Source organism: Diadema antillarum, unplaced genomic scaffold (assembly GCF_040938485.1).
Source record: "Diadema antillarum isolate AM-2024a unplaced genomic scaffold, OU_Dant_1.0 seq00000675_RagTag, whole genome shotgun sequence".
NCBI classification, from domain to species: domain Eukaryota; kingdom Metazoa; phylum Echinodermata; class Echinoidea; order Diadematoida; family Diadematidae; genus Diadema; species Diadema antillarum.
The window spans coordinates 1,328,085-1,351,752 of NW_027271581.1; the positions used below are offsets into that span (position 1 = coordinate 1,328,085).

General features: G+C 39.6%; 1 pseudogene; it reads right to left on the minus strand.

Annotated features, from left to right (window-relative positions):
- Positions 1–2,060: 2,060 nt before the first annotated feature.
- LOC139736996 (uncharacterized) lies at positions 2,061–10,793 on the minus strand (annotated as a pseudogene).
- Positions 10,794–23,668: the final 12,875 nt, after the last annotated feature.

The following is a 23,668-nucleotide window of genomic DNA, read 5'->3' on the forward strand; positions in this document are numbered from 1 at the left end:
ATCATATCAATGTTATGAACTCACGCAGGTCATGCTCAGTTTATTGGAAGGCGCATTCCAATATTGTCTGTTAATTAAACATCAAACAAAGTCCTTTTTCTATGGGTTTGCACTTATATAAGCGCTCTTAGAGTGTCTGTGACGTCGATAATACATGTACTGTACTTCTAAGCACAAACATGAACCTAACGGTCTGTTGGTGTTCACACAGTAAGGTGCGAATTCCCACTTATTTCTTGTCGATTGTTTTGCAAACATGTACGCTCTGTCACTCTGAAAGACACAGTGCACTGTATCTTGAGAGGCACAGTTTGCAATACTAATGGGTGGCGGAAACGGGGGCTTGGGCTGCACCCCCTCCCCCATTCCATTTTTGGCTAACAAACGATGAAAATACATAGGCCCTCATATCTAAAAGGAAATGCGTTTATGTCTGTGTTTTATCTACAAAAAAGTGTTAATCCTCCCCCAAGCCTGTGATTTTCCGGGAGCTGCATTTTCCTTTAACCCTACCAGAAGCAGGAAGACGGTATCTACCCCTACCCTACCCCACCCTACTCCGCCCTACCCAATCCCTACCCTCCCCTACCCCACCCTACCCCATCCTGCTCCTCCCCCCATAGTAATAAATAATAATAATACGATTAAAAAAACAGCAACGCGATTAACACTGCCAGCCCTCTGTAATGAGTGAACCACATACCTTATAATAATATTGTGATTGAATTCACATTATGCAGTATATTATCCTTGCGTGATATACGCAGTAACACTGTACATTATGGCTGCAAACTCGTATAACTTTGCATAATCTATAGTACTGCACTTAACATCTAAGAATATCTATTGATAATAGTTCGTTTTTTATATTATTTACAAGTACAGATACACTATCAACCTGTGCCAAAATGATTCCTGTTGGCGGTAAAATGTTAATTGCAATGTTGCCATTGACAATATAATTGATTTCACAATATACATCATACAGAATAACAAAGAAAGAAGGAGATGAAAAGGAAGGAGAGATAGATAGATAGCGGAGGGGCGGGGATAGAGCAATTGGTTCCGTGAGTTCAATGAGTATTGCTGTTCTACACGTACTGACATAAAGATCTTAAAAATGCAGCTTTAGCAAGCAAGCCCTCTTGTGCTAACTGCAACTTTTTTTTTTTCTTTTCCCTTTTCAATCACTAAAGAAGGAATCCTATGTTTGGAAGCTGTTTAGTTTTGCAAGGTATAGTCATGTCTTGTGGGGATGGTAATATCTGCAACATAACCTTGTAATAGTCAAACAAGTGAAGACTGAAATTTTTGTTTTGAATGGCTCAGATGCCTGCTAGTTGTCATCAAAACTTGCAATGGATTTGCACCCAGGTCTACACAATACCCAAAATCCATTTAGATAAAGGACTAATAGATGCACTAAATATTTCTATTTCTCATTGGAATAATGACCGAAGGAGAGGTCAATTTCAAATTATGATAGGAAATGTCCTTCCAAAAAGTTCTTTTATTACGTTTCATCTTCAAACTTAAACCTAGCTGAAGTGGAAGGAAAGTTCCAGGTCAGTTCTATCTAAAGTCAGAGCAAAAGAGGGATAACAGAAAGCGAGAAACATATTATTCAACTTGAGTAGAGATGTCTAGAAAGTCTCCCTACAGGTTGCTGAACGCAAACGCTTGTCTTGAGCACGTATAATCCTCTCTGCAGTATTCCACGCAATTATAAAACATATTATATCACGCTCTGATTTCCTCAGCCACACGTTTTCAGCAGGCCCAGCAAGTCCGGGTTGAATCCGTTAAATGCATACAAAAATTAGATTCTTCCGTGTGCTCCAAATCGCTATAAACCACCAGTTGCATAATTATATTTTTAAGACATATCTAATGTATTACTTCACTCCGTACATATCATGGTGTCCCATCGCGTAGATTGGTTGGCACGTCCTTTTACGCTATACGAGGAACATGAGTTGAAATTCAACATTCACAATGGCCTTGTGGTGACACCATCCATCGTTCTTTGAGTAGCATGCAAGAAACAGCACACTGGGGCTTTAGTCGTATTTTGGTCTCCAGCCCTTAATGAAGGATTCGACCCGTTGCGCGTCCCAATCTGACATCTTGAAACTCTCTTTCAGGGCTTCCTTGCTGAGCTGTAGCATTAACTGACCGTCAACGGAATTGCTTTTAAATGCATTGTCGTACTTATCCAAGCTCATTAGTTTTAGACACTGACACACCTGCGCCACTGAGAGTACGCTGAGATCCTTGGGGACGTCGGAGAGTGTGCTGAAGGTGACATCTCCGCCCCTTGGTGAGGCCCGAAACCCGCCAGTCTTTGGTGCCACAGGAGGAGTGTTTGAGTTGGATTGTCGCGGTGAAGGTTTAGCTGCTGGAGTCGGAGGACCTTTTATCGTTGACGCAGAGCCTTCTTCCTTATTCATCAGCTTCCTCTTCGCGAGAAGTTCCTGCAGTTCGCTTTTCGATTGATTGTTGTTGTCTTGCGGAGGATTGTTGTTGGGGGTTCGCGGGGACGTTTTCCTGCCAAATGTCGATTTCGGGAAATTTGGCGCCACGCCGCCCTCGTTGATGCGGGAAAGACGCCTCTCTGCTCTCATCTTCAGTTCCTGCAACATGTCGTCCCGGGAATTTTCCTTCTGCAGAGGAGGCTTAGAGGGGAGATTTTGTCTCGGGGATTGATTGGCCTTGATGGCGTCAACCTCGTTGTACTTGGGCGGCTGAGGAACGAACCCTATCGGCGGCGGGGGAGGAGGCCCAGGAATCTTGGGTCCTCCATTGGGTAGACCTTGCTTTGTTGGTATGGTATCCACAGGAGGTGGTGCTGGGGGTTGTGGTACGTTCCTTGGAGACCCGTCTGTTCTATCGAATCCCTGGCCATTAAGTTGGCGATTTTGTTCACCTGGATAGTCGGGTTCCGGTAGTGCACCCAGAAACGGGTTCGATGAGGGAGATGGTCGATTGTCGACGCTCGAGTTGGTAGAGTAACCGGAATCGGCCGAGCTGTTCCGGCTGGAGGCAGATCCCCCTGGAGATACGTTGTTCACAGTTTGGTTGACTGGCCTCGGAAAGTCCGCCCGGATCGGACTCTTTGCACTCACTGCCGTCCTCCCGGGCGACTGGGATGTCCGTCGACGCACACCCTGCTGCGGTGGAGGGGATTGGGGTCGGTTGCTGTGGATGTACGCCATCGGATTTTGAACGGTGTTTGATGATGGTGACAGAAAATCCGCCGGAGGTGGCGGAAATCGCTCTTCCGGTGGCGAGCTCAACTTCTTCTTCAAGATTGATCTGGGCATCGTGGCGTGAACTGACGAGACCGGCTGCTTCTGCGGGCTTCTGTTGGGTGACTGAAGCCGGGGACGACTCGACACGAAGCTGCTCATGTTGCCTTGCTCTGATTGCGAATGTCGCATGATGGGTCTCGTGGGCCTGTCGCCAGCCTGAACAGAGGCGTTGTCGCGGTCAATGCCTACTTCTGGAGACCTTTTCCTGGCCGATGTCGCGGCAGACATCGTTCGCGCCCCGCTAGGACCCGCAAGGACCGCACTCTTACTTGGCCGCAGACTGGAGTTCTTAGAAGAAACGAAGACTGTTCCAACTGGCGTGATCTCTTCGTAATGCTCCTGTAGATCAGCCGACTCAAGCTTCTTATCGGTGAAGTAAGTTATGTCTGTGGGGGAAACAGTGAGGAAGAAAAAGAAACAAAATGAAATTAAAACTAGTGTCGCAGTTGATAGACGATGCCACAGTGTCAGATTCAAATTCTGACTTTTTTTTTGTGAGGAACCTGCAATTTTGATTCAACATTTTAACAAAGTGTGAATACTGTTGTAGAACGATTGTGTCCTCCTTACCTACAGATAAAATAGGAGTCGAAATGTAAGATTAATCTTAGTCGTCTTCTTTCTGCTTTGGCGGCAGCATGTTTAGAGGACAACAAACAAAACTGACACAATTTTATTCTCGCCTCCAAATCTTACTCATATTTACTGTTTTACGCCTGTGTACAAGTACGTCACCGTGAACTTTCTTCACCCGGATTTGAAATCTTTAGATGCTATTTCATGATTGCCATCATCTCTTGCGCTATTTTGGACTGTTTTATCAATCCATGGAACTTATTGGACTCCCAGCTCTATGAAGGGAGTGTACCCTAGCTATCTCCGACGATATGCCCCGTGTATCCGCCATAAGACTTTTCTGTCTGATTCAATATGCTGCGATATTTTATCCAGTATTTTGATATGAACACAGAGATGGCAAAACTGAAACCTATCTCTGAAAGAGAAACTCGTGGAGACAAAGAGTTTAGATGTAAATTGCAATGAGTTTTTGACAACTGCAAGTGTGTCCAAACTGCTATTTGACATTTGGACTACTCCTGTGAAAAATATAGCAGAAATGGAAAGGAAATTCAGTACATTAATTTCATGACTGCTTTACTTAAAAGTGCGCTTAGCGTATTTTTCCAAGCCTATGGACTGATAGAAAAGGGTTTATGCAGTTAATATATACGTATATTCGATTTCGAAAGCAAGGCCCCCAAACAAGATGACACCTAGTAGGCCTAGGTGACTGCACTACTACCAGTAAATTAATCAATACCCTTGACAAATTTGCAATCCCAACAATCAAAAGATCATGTCTTGTGAGAGCTGCGATACATTCTTGGACTCGTTCTCTGCTCTACCAGAACAGACAAGTTAATAAACGCACCGTTGACCTAGATTCAAAAATCCTGCCCCGAACCCGTGTCATAATCATTCCAATTCAGCAGAATCCCCATTCCAAAGAGGGTAAGGACCATCGTGACTTGCATCCCTCGCTCTCCGCTGAGGATCAACTTCGCGAACAATTTATATACAGACAAAAGGCACCTGGCTCGTTATGCTTCAATGAACGCCAAATGTGTCGAATCAACACTCGGAGAGCGTCGATATTTTAATTCAACCGCCGGTACGATGATAAACGCAGTCAATCCATTAACTCCCTAAAACACGCAGGATCCTGTTAAGATCGAGAGAGTTTCTTTCACGCGCTTAATTCTCACTCATCAGTCCGAAGGAGGTAATCCTTCATCTATCTAGCTACGGCTATGGCTATGGCAACATGGACGATAGAGCCGATGAGATACTAGTAGCCAAAAAAATTTCCCTCGTAGATGAGTTGGTCGAAAATACGATATCAACGAAAATCGTTATGTCCAGTATCATTTACCGCTAGAGCGAATCACGGGAGGTGTTGCAGAACCTTACAGAAAGACAGCTGCACCATGAGCTCAAACTGTTTGCCAATCAGTCAGCTAGTCTAGTACTCCAAACGACAACATAAGCCCCGGGCTGCTTCCCATGCCATCAGAGACGGAGTCCTATGCAGCCGCTGGAACCCGCGTCTTTGCCACTAACATCATAGCTCACTTCGGGAATGAGACGCATCAGTAGATTTACGTGGGTGCTTTGCGTCAAGGAGCTTCATCAGGGCGAACAACGAGCAAATTGGCAACAACACACGCCTAAGCCGATGCTGATAAAAAAAAACAGGCTTCACAACACATTTTTTACATCTCTGTTGGTCAGCGGACGCCACCAAAATGACGAATATTCCCTCAAGACTGGATAGACAGTTTACAAACTACTCACAGAGCACTACACAACAGATAATGTAAGAAATGCAAATCAAGTTGTTCCCTGCCAATAAAAGAAGGTTCAAAGCCTTTAGGCAGAAGGCAGAGTATACTATTAATTCGAGGAAGGATCTTTTCTCGTATTCCCGAAACACTAATATCAAAATTTGTTCCTTCAAAGATTGAGGAATTAAGCCTCAGTCTTAATATCAAACATTTGACATCATTGCTATGAATGAATCAAAATGTTATAACACGATGGCACATTCTGAACTTGACCTAGGTGATTAGGCCGACATGATTATTCGTAAAGACCGCGACGGATATGGCCAAGGAGTAGCAATGTATGTCCGAAATACTTTTAATCATTGTAGGTTTTGATTTTTTTATTGTAATATGGAGTCGATTTGTATACACCAACAGTAACAAAATGCGTTGTCTTTTAGTATTATGAATATGTATTGTTTATAGACCGCCTACTCCCGCTTCAAAATTTTGTATTATTTTGCATTATGGGGGGGGGGATTATTCAACTAGTCAATATTCCACTAAGATAACATTTTCATCCAAATCTATTTTCATTTGATATTCTAGCTTTACAGATCCAGATAATCACAATTCGGATATGGCCTGTTTTACATAGAATTAAAAAAAAAGAAAGATCTCGGAAGCAGCGCGTTTAAAACATAACGAAGGTACTTACGCGGGTTACCCGGATGCAGTTCAAAGCTGACGTTTTTCGATACGATTTTATCGAGTAGCGTTTGATATCGCTCCCACCGATCTCTCGATCCAACGATAAAACTCTCTGCCAGGACGACCTCTACAGGCGAGTGAAGGGGAATGTTGACGACCATCGTGTCCAGACAGTCTGAATGAAGAATAGAAAAGAATGTTTATTATGTAGCAATTTAAAAAAGAAACTTCGGTTACTTTACAAAACACACGAGTTCTAAAGAATTTGAATGCTTTTATTTCATATTCATTGCAAAGATTTATGGCTGCTTAAAACCGTTTAACGACCCATACAAAATTTTACAATCCCTCACGAGGAAGAGAGCTTTGTAATACAGTGTACATGCAAGTTCAAGCAATAAAAAGGTAAATGATCGCTACTCACTGTTGTGAATTGCATTGCCCTGCAAGTAAGCTGTCTCATACATCTTCTGCAAATGCAGGGTGCCAAACTTTTCCTTGGCGTTGTTCGGGCTCCCCTTGAGTTGCACGTTAAAAGTCAGATCATCGCCCGTGTAGAACTGAACCTTCTGCGGTAGTAAGGACTTGTCGATGATTTCACGCATGTACATGGGCTTCGAACCTGTGAACCAATGAACAAAGTAATGCATGTTGTATAAATCTAATTGTATATCTGAATCTTCCACTATTCAGTACAAAATAAGTCTGCCTTTGCTCGCCATGTCAATATCCCAAATTGATCGAATCTACAACAGAGATACTCGTCGACATTTACTTAATAATGTTCCTTCTCTCTCTATCTCTTTCTCTCTGAATCTGTTTATCTTAATGTCGCTTCTTCATTTCTGCTTTCAGGTGATGAAAGCCGAGAGATGCGTGAATGAGAGTAGACAGTGACCCCTCGATCCCAAGCATATTATGATAGAAAGCTTATACACTGTTGGTCAAAAAGGTGGAATAATTTTGTATGGAATAAAAGTCGACCGTTTTGTTTGCATTTAAACGGCTGTCTGTAGACAGTCTGGTATGTTATTGGTTACGCAATGTTACCGGATTATTCAGGTGATATTTGAACATGAGGAATGTGTTATTACATAACAAAGTTACCTTGTGCAGACTATTAAGCCCTGTGCAGTTCAAAAATTTCCCTTTTTGCTGATTTTGCACCGTGAAGACAAAGTTCATTTTTCCAAGTTTCCTGTACTGTTTGCTTTAAAAATCGGAACAGAGTCCCCCTTGACTATGTCTAGTCCAATGCTGACGGCAATGCGCGAGAGAGTGATAGCGCTTAGGCAAGAGGGCTTCAAGCAGACTCGTATAGGAGAAATCCAAGGGATTTCACAGGGTGCAGTCTCTAAAATCCTTAAGCGTCATCGTAAGAGAGGAAATGTGCTGCCACGGAAACCACCAGGACGTCCCAGACTGACAACAAGTAGAGATGATCGCCAACTGTCGAATCTTAGCCGCAGAAACCGGAAGTTACCCGCGAGTCGTCTTCAACGCTTGCGGAGGAGACATCATGGAATCAACAACATCTCAAGATCAATAGTCAATCTCAGATTGATACAACATGGCTACCGAGCACGATGATTGGTTAGATGTCCACGCCTGACTGTTCGCCACGGAGTAGCTTGTCTCCTTTGGGCCAGGTAGCACAGGACGCTTCAACTGGGACATTGGCAAAACGTTACCTTCATGGACGAGAGCCGGTTCATCCTTGATTGTATAGAGATGGGAGACAGCGAGTTCGTTGGATAGCTGGGGAAAGCCTCCGGAATGACTGTGTCCACGAGACAGCCCAAGGTGGAGGAGGTCCAGCGATGGTCTGGGCCGGAATCCATTACGGAGGAAAAACGCCACTAGTGGTGCCGGATGACACCACTAGTGGCATCTACTTACATAGTGAACGCCGCTGTCTACAGGGAGATGTTGGAGTTCCACTACTTTCCATAATTATGAAAGACATGTGTATGGGTTCAATTTCCGACTGCAGAATGATAACGCTAGACCGCACAGGGAAACTGTACTAAGAGAATTCCTAGAGGCAGAGAGGGTTGAGCAGTTGCCATGGCCAGCTTGTTCGTCAGATACAATGAACCCCATAGAACATGCATGGGATGCCCTGGGCCAAGCCATCAACGGCAGAGAAGTCGTTCCTCAAAATCTGCAGGAGCTGGCAGCTGCGTTGAGGGAAGAGTGGGATGCCATACCTTTCGACGTCATTAGCAACCTGGTGGACAGCCTGCCACAACGCCTACGCGCTTTGATTCATGCTAGGGGGATATACCCGGGGTGGACCTACCCGATATTAATGAAATCTGAGAACAATGACTAATTTTGATGTGAACTTGTCAATGGAATCACACAAAAATGTCATCTTGAAAATTGAATGACGTTTAAAACCAACTATTCTGTTGATAAAGTTTCTTTTGTAATATTATCAATGTTGTTTTATGCCCATAGCTTGTAATGATTTAGACATAATTATGCTAGTTAAAAATCACTGTGAAAGTGTGTAAACGACATCATAACAAAGTTAAGTGATTGACATACATCAAACATATTATTTTCGAAGCACATTGTAATAGATATGCCGTTAAGATTTGAGAAAAAAAAATATTCCACCTTTATGACCAACAGTGTAGTTTTAATCAAGCTGAGAGTACTGTATCAAGTTTGACTAGAAGTCAATAGTTAGGTTCAGACGATGATTCGTAACTTCGAGGGTAAGCTCATAGTTAAGTATACCTATGGGGCGCCAAGTGTCGCAAGGTCTCTTTTGTCTCAAAATTATAATTTCGTGACAATTTTTTTGTTTGTTGGCAAGTGACATCGTCAATCGACAAATTCGTTGACGAAATAACAACTTCGTCACGAAATAACGAAACGATATTTTTTTCGTTACTGTTAATGATGTGTGTGTGTGGGGGGGGGGGGGAGGGCTTTGGCTTCGAAATGTCTTACAATAGTAAAATCGTCGGTTGAGAATAATAAGGGCGTTAAGTTGCCACTAAACCCATAGTGTTCAAGACAACTTAAAGTCCTTCTCATTCTTAACAGACGACCGTAGTGACATAGTAATGCACCTGACTCATTGCATAATCAATTGAATTATCTTGTCTTCTTATGTTGGGATCACCCAAGTTATGAGCGACATTAATTACAGTGTTTTAAAACCGAATAGGTCTATACTGTAGGTTAACATCATGGCAGTACATGCAGTAGATGGAAGTATTTCGTATTCTTACGTTTTTCCGGAGACGACTTCGAACCTCGCCTCGGCGTATCTGAGCGGGATGCTCAGGCCATCGCCCTTTCTTGTCCGTGGTGGCCAGAACGCGGGTCTGCGTGTGGATCTGGTTTATCCGCAAGACCTGGTGGGAAACGAAAATGTTGCACTTGTTCATACAATGTATCTCGAATGTAACGGTCAATCGACAATAAATCAATGGAGAAATGACATTTAGCGATTGTCAACTGAAATAAACTATGAGTGACTCTAAATCTAGCTTGGACCTTTAGGAGCGACTTAGATCACAATATTCCCTCCTCCAACGCTGTGTCCCATGATGATGATGCCATATACATATATAATATACCTTATAATAAATGAAATACAGCATCTCCAACACGTCCGAACAGTGAAGGCCCTACAGTACTTTTATTTTGGGCAGCCCTTTAAAACTGTCATTATTGTCGTGGTATAGAAATGTTCGGTCTATACTATATTATTGTGATCTTCGTCTACTCCGTCTGCAGTACTCCGCCCTGCATTCAATTTTATTGGTAATCATCTAATTCGGTTTCATTCTGAGTTGCAACCACTGCGATGTGGTACAGTGTAATTTCATTCTGGCGACGACGTATTGTAATGTGATTAGGCCTGTATTAATTTAGTTTGATTGTTGTAAAACAGACATGACAAAATCAAGTCACGCAAAGCTTGTCTTTTGTAATGAATCATGATCACTCGCAATAGATCCTGATTAGTTGAACATTCGACATTGACACGATGCCAGATCATTTAACTTCCATATCATTCAGACAAATTTGGCCAAATTTCACTTAAGGGTTTGCTAATCACGCCTTCACTTATTGAGACCCCATATCGCAATCTGCCATTGAACGCAGCAGATGAAATAATAACTGCGATAGATTCAATTAGACTTTAAATAAGTAGTCAAAATAATGATTATCAAAAAGTGAAATGATTAGACTTTAAGTTTAGGCCAACCAACATCACTGTAATTGGCCATCCGATGATATGCTTCTGTGCCTATACAACATCCCTTACCTGACCCAGAGCTAGGGTCTCGCTGTCATCACTAGACTCGTACCCCTGCACAACCTTGATTAATTGCGGAAAGGTGCATCTCTTTATTGCCTGCCTCAGCGTGTAGGCTTGACGAGACCACTGGATGTCCTCGACATTTGCCTTCGCACTCATCCTGACGGCTGGGACTGACGTCTAGCCTTTGCAGTGAGTTCACTTCTGTCGACGTTCCAAAACTTGGCGACCTTGCTGCAGTTTCTAGGGATGAAACACAGGCAAATTAACACCGTAGTCAAACAAAGTGTACTTACAAAGGGGTACTGACATGCATATAAGATAGCAGTGTGCGCCGCACAATCTCTGGAGAAAGAGATCTATTATTTTTTTCTTTTCTAAACGAAGTTGTAATAGTTATATTCACTATACTCACCCACACTCTTATCAGTCAGTCACCCCGTCTTGTTGTGCATGTGTATGTGTATGTGTGTGTGTATGTGTGTGTGTGGGGGGTATGAATGTGTGTGTGTATGTATTGTTTCTTTACAACACAATGATCTTTGTAAGAGCTCCATGGTAAATGCAAGTAGGCCTTATACATATCGGAAGAATAAAAACAAACCAACAAACAAACAAACAAACACACACACACACACACACACATACACACATACACACACACACACACACACACGCACACACACACACACACACACACACACACACACACACTCAATTAACACATTGGACGTCATTAGTTTGTCCCGTAGATGAAATAAATGTTATCAAGCTGCAATGCATTTTATGAATTGTATTACTGCAAATGACACATTTGACTTCTTGACTTGTATATAAAACCTTGCATTGTGCTATTTTCTATTCTTTTTCCCCCTATATGTAGTCAAACGCCATGCTGACTCTACGAATGTCTACGGAGAGGCATTGATTTTGCCTGGAGTAACTGTCGCTTTTCGGACACCACATCGAGCCCGTATAGTGTTGCTATGGCGCCTTGCATTCTGAGGCGTCCAAAGAATGCATCTCTTAGTATTCTAGGAGAATACTACTCACACACTTGACGCTAAGAACTTGCAATGTGTTACCAACATGTCTCTTGGGTAAATTATTATTATAGGAATGAAACGAAGATGTACAAGACGCATCATAGGCCGTTTGTTATGACGATGTTTAGGCGCTGTGCTTCCAATTTAAATTTCAACACAAGGAATGGGGGGAAAAAATCACGTATTATTGTGCTTCTGCCCAAAATATAAGCAGGTGCTGAAGATTTTCCATCGAGATCTGTACTCTTGTGCGATGAAAAACAAGGTGCGTGACAAATTCCTAATGGAATCCGCATCCTTCATCATGCAAACGTTCGATCTTCTGGAAAAGTATACATCGCTATTGTGCATTCATAATATAACCACACGGTTGACTTAACATCGTTAATAATAATCATGAAAAGGTATATAAGAACAATTGATAATGTGTACTCACCTCATGTGTGTTTTATGATTCTTTGTGGGCCTAATACAAAGGCACATACAAGTAGTACGAGTTCCCCTACACACACTAATTGTACATTACATGTTCATTTACGTGTGCATCCTCATGTGTATTTACATATATATATATATATATATATATATATATATATATATATATATATATATATAATACTCATAAATCACGTATATATGCAGTAGATATGATATACTGTGCAATATCATACAAATTGCAATTTAAGTGTGTGTGTGTGTGTGTGTGTGTGTGTGTGTGTGTGTGCAATAAGCATTTAAGCACGTCTCAACCGTGATCAATTATGCAGAAAACCAATTAACTCAGTGTAGGCCTATGAAGAGTCTAGTTTATTCAGGCTTCAAAACAGCGCATGCTTTATACTTTACTGTTCAATTCTTAAAATGCCAATTCATGCTCCCAAAATCTCTTTAGACCTATTGCACAAATCCGCTGACAAAACTACACTCATTGTGTGACTGCGGGAATTAGTCACGGACAGGGATGCGCGCCATCTTCTTCAACAACAGACAGGAGCTGGTCTTTTCCATCTTATAATCGCTGAAAATTCCCCAACTTGCCCACATGAACAGTGTTCTGTTACCACGAGAGCAATTTGCCTATCTGGGGCAAAAGGTCAAATGGCTTTGCCTTAATTGTTAGGCTTACTTTATTTTGTCGTACACACTGACACATTTCGCACATGAGTACTAGTACTACACAAATTCCGAGTTCAAAATCATTATTACTTCTGTGTTTCATAGAAGCCAGTAATAATTATGCGCGACATGCACCACTGTTAGATAAGGGAAACAAAACAGTATTAAATAACTGATCATGGAAGCCATTAATTTTGCAATCTTATATGGCATATTAGTCTGCAGCTTTCAATGTTCATCGTTCATCCTATAATGCTTACTAGCACGGTTTGGATGCAGAATTGCTCCTATAGACCCACGTGCTATTATACTTCATCGAGATTACAAGCATTTTCATCGTATGATAACCATGCAATCAAACTATTCACTGATTTTGGCAATCACGATTTTTTTCTATCTGCGTCGCTGTGCTTCCACAACAGCCTATACGCTACGTATAGCTTCCCTCCTAGGTAATTCATGTTACTTATTTATGTATGCATACCTCTCCCCTCCTTAAAGTCCTTCATACGTTTGTCCCCCTTTTCTTTACATTTTACAGGGCGCTCTGCAAGGCAAACAAAATGCATTGTGCTCCGGCCGAATCTGAGGAGGCTTCGGATGCTAACACAGACGAAGACCAGGACTGAGTTAGCAATCAGCATCAATCAAACGAGGAAAAAAAAAGTTAAACAAGAAATCTCAGCCCTTACAAAAGAATATAAAAAGGAACTTGGGGTGCATTTTTTTAATGAAATCGAAACGGAATCAGGTATCTACACGCGTAACATAACACCTCATGATTCAATTCATAACATTTAGTAAGATAAGCACGAAGCTCTCAAATGAAGGTGATCAATATTATCATCAGTCGTATATGTATATAGGCTCTACAATACATGGTAGGCCTATGTGAAAAAAAAAAATGCTCATCACCGTCATAAAATAGTATTTAGCGGACCTGCATACCTGAGGAAAGCAATTGTGTTCCAAAATTGTATACTCCTTCTTCTGCTTCTGGCTACGAGAAAAGAAAAAGGAAAAACAACCAAAAATTCATATCTATCTACGCTGTATATAAACTCAAGAATATCAAGGGGCTCCCCTATCAATCAATTACTCCTTCCCACAGGAGGGCGTTAAATGCCTCTGAAGGAGGTAGTCATAAATGTAACTATTGTTATCTAAAAAGAAATAAAAGAAATAAAAATAATAGCGGCCCCTATACAAGTCACCGAACCTCAGTGTTTTGAGAAACAATAGGACAAATCTCTTAAGGTGATCGAACTTCTCGAGATAGTCCCCCAAAATGCTTAAACTCGGAGGTGGCATCGTTGTGTGATCCCCCCCCCCCTCCCCTCTTTCTTGATGATGATTTTAGGCGTCAATTCGATATGCGTGATTGTATAAAGCAACCTCAAATTGGTCTGATTTGTTACTCATGTTTGTTACGCATCGGTTGGTTGTTTTTTTTTCGTCTCTATAAATGCTGCGTCTACATTGCACGCAATACACTGTGTAGCAGTAAACACATCATCACAATAATTCTATCAAGCTATCCCCACCCGCGATAATTCTATTTGATTGTAAGCTAGTCATGACAATGAACCGGAGATGTTTATCTTTGGGATTATTATTCTAAACGGGATATTTTCGGAATTCGCATAAAGCCACAATACCTACATGCATATAGCACGTATAGGAGCAAAGTACATATCCTCTTTGTTGTGTGCTTTATTTGTGCGTAATTGTACAGCTATACTTGTTACGGTGCTACCGTACAGGTTTTGAATCCACTCTTGTGTGTTTCACCCCCACCCCCACCCCACGCCCAACATAAGTATTTGCCTTCAAAAGATCCATTCATTTTATACTACAATGTAGGTGGGAAGAAACTGATAACTGCATCTCCGCCCTTCTTGCCCTCCCGATATGTAACAATGAATCAATATGTATTTATAGAGAAGAATAACTTTTGCGACGTAATATTAAAACAAGCACCTAAAGAGCGTTCAATGTTGAATGCAATAATTGAAAGTAGCATATACCTTTATTCATACAGTACATATCTGATGATCTTTGAACACAGTTGTATGTGTAGATTAAAAAAAAAATCCTTTTGTGAAAATCACACGCTTGAATTTTACTTTGAAAGTTACGTTTTAGTGGCCCTCAGTTGCAAAGCCATGAGAATCTCCAGAACAGAAATGATGCAAACAGCAAACCCAAGCCTAACTCACAGCTCAAACTTGTCTCATGATATACAGAATCTGCACCTAGAGCCCCTAGATTCCTCACAATTCTTACACAATATTACATGTTGTACACTCTCTTAACACGTGTACACTATTCGCCACAGACTCTATACATTTTGAAACTTGAGGTGTACATGTACGGTGTACACTACATGTACGTCAGAGCTCTGCCTTTTTTAAGGTGTGTCAACCCTTATCGGCCAATAATTGTCATAGAGGCTCCATGAGCATGATGAGCTATTGGAGCATAATATGACATATGTTCACAACAGTTGTTTATCGGGCTTTTACAGTTCATGGCCGCGATGTGGGCTATTACAAGGATTGTATGTGACACAAATTGACTCGATGCTGATGACTGTTTATTCATAGATTCATAGAAAGATGAACATTGTTTCAATATCAAAATCATGAGCAACATCCCACTGCTCACCTGGTAGGTGGTAGATTGTGAAACAAAAGTGCTGTCACATGCCAGTCTGTTAATAAAGACCAGCCAAGGATAAAACATGTTTGGTAATAGGAAAATGGATTCCCGTTCGAGATTGCCGTTAGATGGAATAAGACAGACTTCCAACACGACTAACATAAAAGCGGATTAAATGCATGACATGTAACTATAGGGCCTACGGTTTATACATCGTTTTACGGCATCTTCATGTTTATTTTTTTAACCAAATGCATGATAAAAGTATACGCATGTAATGAATTTGATGCAACAAAAAGAGTGATAACGAATGCCAATAACATAAAATTACATAACGTTGATTAAACTGAAAGTCACTTGCATATGAAAAGGAAAAAGAAGATCATGCAGCAGTTAGTACAGTACAGTTTAAAGATGCAAGTCGTACTTCTCTGTACTGAATGTTGTTTGATGCTTACTTCGAAAATGAGAAACATTCCCTATCAACAGAAGTTGGACTATATTCCGCAGGTGGGAGTACCAAACATGCTATAATATATTGTTCTTTTGAAGACCCGAGAGGCATGCAAGCAGGTGAGTCAGTAACATGTATCAATCAATATCGCACTGAATACAAACGACTCTGTGATCGTTCGATCGATGTGACACAGCGCTAACACGTTGTATGAAGCCAAGCGTCTTTGCCGTCGTGAGAAGGCCACTCCATGGACATACAATCGTATTCTAACCGCATGCAATGATTTGACATGATGGGTCCACAATCTGTTCCTCAATAGTGGAGGAATAAGACCCCCCCCCCCACTCCACCCCCAAAAATAATTATAAATAAAAAAACCACTAACAACAACAACAACAACAACAACAAAATACAACACAAATCACAACAACAACAAAACATGGCTACATTGCACTGAATATACCAAATACATACAAGTGTATCTCACGCCTTTTCCGGGGGGGGGGGGGGGGGGACAGAAGGTATTAGTTCAAAAGTTTTGTCGTTATCCACAATGACAATTTCAACTATACAGCAAGCTGAACACGACTCAACACTTACGACCATAATGCTACTGTTGCTTGTAAGTGTAGGCTTATAATTTCTGATAGTATAAATGGCCGTAACAAATCAAGGATCACCTAAGTTTTTGCAATGCATGTAACTTACAAATTACAACTACGATGATGTGGCACAAACCTATCGAGTATATACGGTATATTGCATGTGACTGTTGTCTTGTTAAGTCTAAAATGCAAAGCTATACGTTGCACTTTCCATTTGGGGGCACCTTAATCAATTATAAAATCTTAGTGACAGGGCACTGATTTTTCATTTCTGAAGTCATGATTTTGTTCTGAATCAGTCAGTGTGGAACAGTGTCTACTTTTTCTTAGCATGAATACAAGCGTTTAATGGACGAGTAATCAGGTAATGCCGCCGCTGAAAATTATGAAGACTTTTTTTCTCTTTTGTGCGATGTGTGTGTGTTTGTGTTGGGTATCTATTCCTGTAAGGCACCTGCATGCACATGGCTATATAGTACAAGCTGACCTGTAAGATATGTTACGAATGCTCAGATTGTTGTTTACAACCAGACCACAATGCATACAAATGGCCTTCAGTATTGATCTTTCGGTTACAGGACCTGGATTTGGGCTATCGATTGCATGCCTTGTCTAGCACATTTTCCGTATATAGCTATTCTTCCACCCTTCGTCCATGTCTTGTAGGAAGGGCCGATTGAATGTCTGATGTATGTACAATGTACGTCATAATTGACTATTTTCTTCTGAAGGGCCTTAACATCTGCCTCCTCCCTGTAAATTATACATATAATGTTATAAACACAAGTATTTGATATATTTTTATGTACCTATTATACATTCGTTCTCCTGTCTCTCAAGTTTCCCATACATATTGTATCTGTTACATTGTATCTTTATCTTAAGTTCATTTAAGTTGATATATCAGTGCGACAAAAACGACAGGTACACGTAGACATTGATATTCATTGTTTTTCAAAGCTTGTTTTATACTTTCTTACATCGCCGATGCCAAGGTTAATTGGTGTGTGCTAACACATAAGAAAGTTATGAATCATAAAAGTGTAAAGAGTAAAACAACGATATTGGCAATTCTGTGTGTAATACAAGTATGAGCAGCTGTACCTCTCTAAACTTTTGCAATTTACATACATTTTGCATTACACAATCCAAATTTTCTCTATCTTTCACGCGAACTCACGGCTTCTCTGATTTTTTCTACTTTAATAAGAGGTTTTGGAATTCGGAACAACTAATCACAGGATGGTGCCATGGATAGAGGGGTGTGGTCAACGTATACAGGAGACTACATGTACATAATTATAACAAGGAGGACGGGAAGAGCTAATCCAAGGAGGTTCAAGACATGGAGTCACAACAATCATTTTCCCTTTGAGCCAACGCTAGATGCCGCCACTAAAAATTACATATTTTAAGTATAATGTACCAAAGTGGATCTGCCTCACATGTAGGAAGACAATTGATTTATGTCTCGTTGCATATAATTATGTAAATGTCCAGCCACTCCCTTAGGAAGATATAAATCAAATAATTATTGTACCTTCACGATGGTAACTACAGTACATATTGCCATCCCTACTTATGAAATATTAGCGATACAAAATGGTAAAGACATGAAGATGAGCGAATAGAAATTGCCCAAAAAATTATGAAATAAAAATCGGAACTGAGAGGACCTGGCATGCTCGACACTTACAGTGTATCTGACATATTAATCTAAATTTATAAAGAACTCTTCTTTTTTACGATTATATCATATCAATTTCGTTTGTCTGAATCATTCGGATAGTAATAAGATCAGCGTTTCAGGAGGGTACAGTTTCAATTAACATTTTTTTTTAATATTTCATTTCATTTAATGTTTAATACAATTCAATACATAAACAAAGTATCCCCGACAGTATGTTCCTGTAATCACGGACCTACTACACATATTATATGAACAACATGTATAAACGGAGGTCTTTCTGTGATCCCATCATCACCACCGTCACCTGTAAACAATGTGTTTGTGCATCTTCATGAATACATTCTACATGTACATTCCGATATTTGGACAATGATGATTGTGTAATCGTGCATGGTCACTGACAAAAGAACTGTTTCCCTCATTCCGATGTAATTTGGCCGAGGTGCCTTTCAGACTCAACTGCCATTGAATACATGTACTGTAAGTACCAGTGGATGGGGGGAGCAACAGATCTCAAAACATGACAAAATTTGAGTCCAAAAAATGCTAATTAGGGCCGACAACATGTTTCACCAAAGACTTTTCAGTGTGTTTTTATTTACTGGACACTCTTGTAGACACACGTGTAAAATTGCGTAATGGTAGACATCAATACGTCTACACGTCGTCTACATTTGCACATGCTGGACCTTACCTGTGGAATCAGTTGCCTCAAGCTATCCGTCACATTTCGAATGTTGACTCCTTTAAAGTTGCCCTCAAGACTCATTTGTTCATGACCATTTTCCAGTAGAATTGTATATTATGATGTATATTTTTTCATTATCATTATTGTGTCATTCATTTTCATGTGCATGTTTGTGTAAGGATTTTTGTATTTCATAACTTACTCTTCTACTGCGCCTTGAGCACGTTAACTATGTGGAACTGGCACATTATAAGTACAGTGTACCCTGTATTATTATTATTATCATTATATTCCGATTATCTGATGCTCAAGTCTTGAGTAAAGTTGTGTGGCCGTTGCAACTATTCCCATAGCGGTATGAAGTGTATGATTTTGCTTTTTTATTTTAGGAAAAATGCTCAAGAAGTCGTTACGATTGTATATCTTAGCTACAGACTTACTTTGTAACAGATAAGCAGCATGTGCTTTAATTCTTCTGGTATTCCTCCGCCTGACGTAGGCTACTGGCCTATAGATGATTTCAGTCATATTCTTAATGCAAACAGGTTTATTCTTATCTTCTTCTTTTTTTGACAAAGGCATGCTTATGACAAATCTTGCAAATTGGATCCAGATAATGAAATGCATAGAGTACATGTATTATTTCACAAGTGGATTGACTTCTTATTGAGAAGCTGTCGTTGAATATGATCACAAATTTGATTCTAAATTAACCCGAATCCGTTTATAAACTGGCCAATAGCTTGAGCAAGTCATGTTCGACAGAATAATCGAATGAACTATTGAACAAAGAAACTAGTGTTTCCAATAAATACGCTTCAAGAGCTGACTAGGGTGAATAACTTCTGCTAGTCCTAAGCACTTGAACATATATACTGCAGGTGTTAACTGCAGTATGCAAACGACGGATATAAACATATAAAATGTATACATTTTTTTTTCAATTTTTAAGAGCGTCATCCCTGTCTTGCAATCTTTTAAAAAAGTTTTAAAAGTTTTAGTCTCGTGATCATTAGAAGTTCAATCTCTGACTAAACACTATGCAAATATATGCAAGGACCATCTTATGTGATGATATACACAACTGTAATAGTTGAGAAAGGTTAAAGGGATCGTATAGTTTTGGTTGAGACCTAATTTCAGGTTTCCAACATCTTTTGGTAAGATAATGAGAAACCTCTTATGAAATATGAAAGAGCATGTAATTCTATGAGGAATTCAACGTTTATTTGATGAAAGTTGGTTATGAAATGGCTGAGATATCCAAGAAAGAGCGATTCTAATAAAGTGTGGGACCCACACTTTATTACAATCGCTTTGTTTTACTTTGTTTTTGGATGTTTTAGTCATTCCAAACCCGATTTTCATCAAATAAACTTTGAATTCCTCTTAAAATGGTATGCTCTGTACTATATCATAAGTGTTTTCTTGGTATCTCGCAAAAAGTTAAAAGCCCAATTCTCATCTCCACCGATAATGTACCATCCCTTTAAGCAGAAGAGAGGTCCAGCGTCGGAATAAAAATTTCGTAACTTCTCTTTACACTGATACCAACACAAACGTTTCAGAATGTGTCATAAGATGCCCATCACGTAAGAAATCTCATCACCAGCGCGCCATTCATGAGGGTAAGTGGATAGCTGAACAGAGCTACAGGTGAATCAGTATACAAAATCCACAGTCACGAGTGATTAGAACTGCTTTAATCCAATGGACCGCCATTACGTCATTCGTAAGCAAGTATGTAGGCCAACAGTACATCTGCTGTGAAGACGTGGTACACATACAAATGTACATGTACAGTACCTCTTTCGTGTTAAACATTGCAACACAAATTACATTCACCTGCTGCTGCTAGGTCAGGCATATCTTTTGTAAAAGTCCTATTCAATTTCCTTATTCTCTTGGGGATCATTATACCTATACGTTTTATAGAACTTTATGTCTCTATTTAAAAAAAAAAGAAGATATTTCACATAATCCCTCTACAAATTATTTCCCATGTTATTATTTGTTTTTTATTTTGTGTTTGTTGATCAACTTTCTTGGTGCATATGCATGTATCATAATGTTGTTCTTCATACTCTTTATTTCCAATTGGTGAGATACATTTATTTTCAGTTATATCACATTTTTATGTATCTATGTATTTGTAATGATTATGTGGAAATAAATTGAATTGCATTGAAGAGAATGGAATTTGAATTTAGTCATTGGATATTTTTGTAATAAAAATGTAGTTTATGTATAAGATTTTAATACAGTTACATAAATGGTGCAGTTCATCTCCGTACATTATATTCTAAGCTCAGAGTCCCACATCATTTTACTATTTCAGCAATACTGTACAAAAGGTTTAGGAATTAATTAATAAGGATACATGTAGGCCCAGAAGGGTAATGCAAAACAAAGCTTAAAGGGGGAGATGTACAGTAGGGGATGTTTAATTGCTTGATTATGTCAAGATTTGAAATATTATAATCTATCATATCTAATTTTGTATTCTGGGCATGAACAGGTTGTACTCTTCTGTGAATACAACAGAGTAGATACAGAAAGGGTGTGTGTGTGTGTGGGGGGGTGGCCTATGTGCACATAACTCATATAGAATAATTTATGGTATATACAATTGTATACTGTAAACCCGTTTATCTGTATACGTAGTTGAGGTGCACGCATAAACAAATTCAGCTTGGATACTGTTTTTTTCTTGAAATGGTAATTTCTATGTGGGGGGGGGGGGGGCTTCAAGTATGTCTAACAAAAGATGATTTATTTACTGACACATGTAGAATATACATTTCATTTCCATTTTTGATGAAACATCTACCACTTTGCCTGTTTTAGTATATTGCACCTTCCTTTTTTTTACTGCCAACTTGATTGTGTAGTGGCATAACTCATTGATATCTGAGTGTAGCGAACAGCAATGATTGGTCTTTGTTGATTGATTCCAAAGGCTACCCATGAGCTATTCCAGAAATCCGTCTATCTCGGAAATGGTTCCTGGTAAGAGCAGCAGCAGGCTGCTATTAAAGATGTAATCCCAAAAGGCCTCTCTAATAGCTTGTACGAAAGCGATATTTGCGTACTTGTCAATTTGAGTTAATTTCTCGTCTTTATTCGTTCACATATTAGACACATGCACGTCGTGACTCCGCCTTTCCTAATATAAACAAAACTATATTTATCGACCACACTGGTTCATGTTCTTACAGCTTTGGCTAATTGCACATAATTCTTAGCTACATTGTAGAGTAGGAAGTTCAAACAGATTGTCAATCAAAACGAAAACTACAACCTTAATTACTTTCGGGTGTTACCTTTTTTATTGAGTTCTGAATGCCTCATTGCATTGTAGGATTCGATGTGATGGCGGCCGACATGTTACAGTAGCGAATTTTGGTATACATTTTCTCACAATGGCGGAAATGACGTTCATGAACCAGTGGTATTAATGCAGACAATGCGATGGTTATTGACATTACAAACACGTATATTGAGTGTATCCCGATAAGTCCAGATATACACTGTTTGCAAGTTCAGATAAAATACAGATGTGGAAGATTGTGACTGTACACTGTACATGTACAATTGTAAGTTACGTATAATTGAAGACTACATACTAGTGATATTTAATACTTTGGGTGGTAGCAAAATGACAAATCCCCTTACTCTAAGATATTGTATAGTTTTTAAGATCGGATAATAAAGTACATGCTTTCATACCAGCTTCTGAACAAAACAAAAAAAAATATGAAGTTAAGATTTCAGGTTCTGTCATCAATGTATTTGCTTAACTGATAAAGTAAAGAGAAACATTTTTTGTTCACATTGTATGCACTTCTTCACCACTTGCCTCGTCAATGAAGGGAGTTACTGTATACATCATGCAGTAATATTATGTACAATTGTACAGGTGTTGTACATGTATGTATATTTCGCTAATACATGTCATTGTCTTAATCACCGTAATTTCGACTTCACATTTACTGAGAAACAACGTATGATCATTCATATTAAAATATTATGCTCTATGATCCTGACATAAAACAAATATCTGATCTGAATTATAGAAACTTAAAGTCCGAGTTCAGAATCATCCATAAGTATATCCCTGTGATATGTATAGGTATGGTTGTAGGTACTGTAGGTAGCAACGCATTAATACAATCACTCCACGGAATCCTTCAAAGCATTTATAATATTGTACATTAAAATGTTGCACATTTACAAATGCACATAAATATCATATGCAATAAGGTTTAAAAAATGTTGGGATACTTTTTCTACTTGAATCTGTACCCACAGTATTTTTTTAAATTATATACAATGCAATTATTGCGCTCCTTTTAGAATATTATGGTCTTTCTGTTTGGGGATAATACTGCAAATAATATATATTTAGACAAAGTTTTTAAACTTTGGGAGGAAAATTGGGAGGAATTGGGTGGATGATGTGAGGAGATGGGCGGAGAAACCGGTGGAAATCTGTGTGAGAATGGCGGAGGATAAGGAAACCTGGAGAAGGACATCTCAGTGCCCCAACGGCAGAAATGCTACGGGTGTGACCTGACCTGACCTTTTAAACTACAAAAATGTGTACAAAAGAGTAATTAATCATTCAACTTATTTAGCTCACATTTCACCTTTTTTATTCCCAAAACATTTTAACACTTTATGATAGATATACATGTAAGTATATGATATTACTACGTAATACTCATCCCTACCGTACCAGAAATGCTGAGAATTTTTACACGTCCAAAGT